Consider the following 5,756-nt stretch of genomic DNA (forward strand, 5'->3'; position numbering starts at 1 on the left):
TATATATATATATATATATATATTTATTTATTTATATAGATATTGTTATTGTTAATATTATCTGCGGTAAATATAAATAGTTGATAATAAAAACAACAATAATATAGATGGTTGCAGGCCTTAAATAGCATTAGATAGCTATAGAATAAGAATTTATATTTATCATAGGGGCACACAAGGAGCCTACCTGCTAGAAAGAGGAGTTAAAACTTTCGGTTGAGCAACCAATAACACTGAAAAATTTCAACAGAAAAACAACAGTAGTCGGGTGAACGGGTTAAAGTATTTTAACATTCCAAGACAGCTCAATGTTATATATTTTGGTATTTGGATACACTTACATCATGATTTCGAGTTCTGGCGAAAAGCCCTAACTTTCGTCAGCAAGTTTTACCAAGTGAAAAAGATTTCACCTCGTTACGTTGAAGTTTGCCGGCGTTCTGAATTGTTTTGTGCCAAAATCAGAACAGCTTCAGTGTAAATATACTAATAAAGAGTAAATATTCAGTAGTGAATAATTATATAGATATTATTATTGTTATAATTATCTGCAGTAAATATAAATAGTTGATAATAATAAGGCCTGCAACCACCTATATTATTGCTGATGTTATATACTCGTATGGATATATCTTTTATATAACTTGTATGATGAACTTCCTGAAATTAGGGATGAGTTATATAGGAACGATGCACTTTTTGTCATCTAAAATACATCTAATATAAATTGGAATTATATAAGAAAATATTGTAGAAGTTTTTTTAAAAGATATGGACTCTCTATTTCTATTGAAAAAGGTAATTACTCAGTAAACTTTTTGGATATTAATTTTGACCTTGTAACCGGTAAGCATGAACCTTTCCACAAATCTACATTAATTTCCTAAGTAATCACCCAAGTTCAAATAAAAACGTTCTAATTTCTTCACTGCTGCTTAAGTCTCTCTGTGAGATTTATAATTAGATCATTTCTAATTTTTGTAATCAGTGAATGTGTTTCACTAGAAATATATATGTTTGTGAGAGCTTGACAAGCATCTTCAGCCACCTGGTCGTGCTACTTCAGGCTAATGACGAGAAAAGACTCAGAGACATGTCCCTGAATGCAGGCTAGGCTCATAACATAAGGACACAGGAAATGTGTCAAGGCCGACAGGAAGCGGTCCAGCTTCTTAGGGCTAAATAGCAGCAGTATGATTCCCTTATTGGGACTGTCACGTTAAGTTGACAGTATACAACTGCTTTATCGTAACATTGCTGCATAAGTCTCTCTCTGTGATTAGATCAATTCTAATTTCTAATGTAGGGAAAAGAATATCCTATTTATCATCTAATGAAGGGATTTTTATGAAACATGCAGATTATTATAATATAGCTCTAGCTAAAGCAGGATATAGAGATAAGATAAAGTACCATCGACCCGATGATAAAAATATATGATAGAATTTATTATACGACAAGGCTAGAAACTGGAAACAATAGTAATTCGATTAAAACTAAATCTACAAGTAGAATTAAACAGAGAATTAATAAAACAACTAATAATAAAGTAATATGAAGTAATGATAATAAGCTTGAAATAAATAAACATCAACTTAGAAATATAGATCATAATATACAAAAACAAATATTAAATTAGCTTATGAACCTATGATAAATAACGCGCAATTTAAAAATAATTATCAATATTCTTATAGTGACAAATACGTAAATAATAAAGCAGATAAAAATAAATCTGTAATTAACTTGAATACTTATCTCTTGATAATTCTTATGATATTAGTAATAGCAAAAATAAACTATATACCCCTTTCATAAACTTTACTAAATCGAAAATGGATTATAAATACAATAAAAACAATGCTGAGTAATCTAATATTTGGTTTATTATTCCGCATGCAATGCAAATTAAAAATAATTTATTCAAATTTATATACAGGTCTATTTATAAACATTTAAATAAAGATAATAAATATAGTGAAATTATTAATTAGAGATATTTCAGAGTTGGTTATAGTTTAACTCGTAATCTGTTCAGAATTATATCATCTGTTGATAACAAAAAATCGAATAATTTCTACAGTAATAGAAATATTATATCTAATAATTCTTCACAACACCAACATGATTCCTCAAGCCTTAATAATAACGTTAACGGTCATACATACCTTAATGATAGAAGGGAAATAACCCATATTAACTCCCTTCTTAGCAATACTTCAAACAAATCTAAACTTAGGGATGTAAACAAAAACCTGTGACTGTAAAGTTAAAATTAATTGTAAATTTTGAAATTTATGTAAGAAAGATAACTTAGTTTACCAATGTATTATAGAATCACAGGGAAAGAAATTGTATTATATAGGGTCAACCGAAAATTAATATTAGGGTTGCTAACAATTTACATGGCTTTAAAAAAGACAAAAAAGGAACTCTAATGGACTATGCAAGTTTATATGGGAATTAAAAGATTAAACATTGAATTTAATCTAAGATGGAAATTTGTTAGTTTTACTAAATCATACAGAATCTCAAATAAACGCTGTGAGTTGTGCACTAAGGAGGCCTGCCGAATTTTTACATCTAAGAACCCTCTCCTCAACTCAAGAAATGAAAAATTTAATCTTGTGTTCATTCCGCAAAATATGTTTTTACTAAATTTAATTAAACTATAAACTTATAGAGTAGTATAAAATTATATAATATAAGATTCATATGATATCTTCTATAATTATAACATACTGTAAATTTAATATCGTTTATTAGATAACATAAAAATTAAATAAATTATATTTAATACGCATTTTACCTATTGATAAAATAGATTAAAATTAAATTAATATGTACCTTTTTATTGGAAGAATTTTCTGAATCCATTGAGGTCATAAGTTTTGGTAATGTAATAAGCTTAATCTATATCCATACCTAACCGAATAATATTGAATATATCTCTTATAATACATAATAAATTTTAATTTATTATCTTACATTAATAAAAATTCTAAACACTAATTAATAATACTTATTAATTAATTAATTAATAGTGATAGAACTTAATTCTTATGTATTAAAATCATTTCGTAACTATTTCTAAAAACACCAATTGTGATGACGTTATGCGCCGGATTCTCTATCTATAGCTAATATAAACGACAATTCGGTGTGTTGCGTCATCATAATTGATGTTTTCTTGGATATAAAAAACATGAATTTGATCGTAAGCTTATACAGTAGCTATTAATGTAAATTAATATAGATTATAGATAATATTAATTAAATATAGATTATATTAATACTATTCATAATTTAATTTCAGAAATAAATTAATAAATAATCGGATATTTCTATTTGTAACTCTACAGTCAATATTATAAATATTAATGAATATAAACATACATGTACATACATACACAGATCGCATTACATAAATAAATTAGACCACAGCACCAATTAAATTATAAATTAATTAAAACCAGATACTATAGAGTTGAATGTTATAATGAACGCACACACGTAAACACACACACACGAGTGTGTGTGTGTGTGTGTGTGTGTGTGTGTGTGTGTGTGTGTGCGTGCGTGCGTGCGTGCGTGTGTGTGTGTGTGTGTGTGCGTGTGTGTGTGTGTGTGTGTGTTTGTGTGCATGATAGTAACAATAAACCTTTTATTGTCATATAATTACGCACACACGCATAAAGTGACAAGCCATTGTGATTTGATATCTTTTTTTTGAAACGCATACACACTTGTATGCAAATTCAAATTACATTAACCAGGGGCATTGATATCAATAGCGTTCGTATATAGTTTTTCTTATATATGTGTGTGTGTGTATACATGTATATGTGTATATATGTATATATGTGTACATGTATTTATGTATATACTTTTACATATGTCTGTATGCACATGTGTATTATAGACAGATAGATAGATAGATAGATAGATAGATAGATAGATAGATAGATAGATAGATAGATAGATAGATAGATAGATAGATAGATAGATACTGGTGCGGGACAATTCAGAACGCCTCGGATTCCAACGAAGCAAGTTCGTTTTCCATACGGTGATGCTTGCTGGGGAGAATAAAGGCCGTAGCTAGAATTCGAAATCATGATCCGGGTATATCCGATTCTTTATTCTATATCTTTAAGCTGTGATTATTTTGTTTAATCTTTATTCGCTTGCCCGATTTCTGTTGATCCGTTTGTATTTCAGTGTAATTTGGTGGTTTTAGTTGAGGATTTAGCTCCACTTTCTAGCAAGTAGGCGCCTCGTGTGTCCATATATATGTATAATATAAACCCGGAACCATGTGGTTGGCAAGCAAGCTACTTACCACACACCCACTCATATATATCAGGCTGAGTAAAAAGTAAGAAACGCTTTGAAACAATATATTTCAGTAATGTGGAAATTTTATTCATCAAAGTACAATCAACACATTCTTGCCAACGAGTTACAAGTTTATTGATTCCGGAAACATAAAAATCTGGAGTTCTGGAGCTGATGAACTCTTTCAACGTACTTTCAGTATCGGTTTGATTCTTGAACTCCTTCTCTCGGAAGAAACCATGAAGGTGCTTCAAAAAGTGGTAGTCGGTAGGAGAAAAGTTTGGAGAATAAACTCTGTGGGAATGAACTTCGTACCCAAGTTCCCTCAACTTCTGGAGCATCATTAGTGAAACATGTGGTTGAGCATTGTCATGAAGAATGATTGGCCCTCTTCTTTTCTTTGACCAGTCTGAGACGGAGGAGTAGCAGTTATTCGTTCATTTTGGCAATGTCATGGCAATATGTTTCTGCAGTAATGGTTTTTCCGGGTTTTAAGAAGTTATAGTGGATGAGCCCGGTAGTACACCACCAGACAGTCACCATAACCTTCTTTTTGAAGAGCTCAGGTTTAGGGAAGGCTTTCAGTGCTTCATTTTGGTCCAACTACTGTGAAAAACGTTTTTTATTATTGTTCAGAATCCACTTTTCATCCTAAATTACAATACGGTCGAGAAATGGTCGAGAAGAAGCGACGAACAAATTTCATATCTGTGTATTTTCTCATTTTCATTCAAATCGTGTGATACCCATTTATCGAGCTTTTTTTGATTTTCCGATCGCATGCAAATGGTTGCAGGCAGTTTTCTGGCTAGCTTGAAGTTCTTTTCCCAGTTCTCGAGTGACTTTACGTGGATCTTTCCCAATGACGGTCTTTAATTGACTGTCATCGATGACAGATGGGCGTCCACTGCACTCACGATCTTTAAGGCTTAGGTCTCCACTGCAAAATCGTTTTAACAAATTTCGAGCAGACCACTCACTGCTCATTTTCTCACCAAATGTTTCGTTGATATCGCGAAGTTGAATAGCAAAATTGCTCGAATATCGCGCTTTGCCAGTTTCATTTCAGATTATTTTAACAGCAGTGAAAAAAAAATCAATGTTTATTTATTGATGCATTTGGACAATTGATGCATTTGGACAATTGATGCATTTGGACAATTGCAAAAAGATGTTTTTTAAAGAAATTCATAATACTGCAAAACTCTGGTACAAATTCTTCATGGTTCAAAACATTGCTTACTTTTCACTCATCTTGATATAGATAGATAGATAGATAGATAGATAGATAGATAGATAGATAGATAGATAGATAGATAGATAGATAGATATATTTACATTCTATTTTTATTTTCATTTCATTTTTATTCCTTTTTTATTTCTTATTTTATTCTATTTTAATTATATTCAAATTTATC

This window comes from Octopus bimaculoides, chromosome 13, assembly GCF_001194135.2.
Source record: "Octopus bimaculoides isolate UCB-OBI-ISO-001 chromosome 13, ASM119413v2, whole genome shotgun sequence".
Lineage (NCBI taxonomy): Eukaryota > Metazoa > Mollusca > Cephalopoda > Octopoda > Octopodidae > Octopus > Octopus bimaculoides.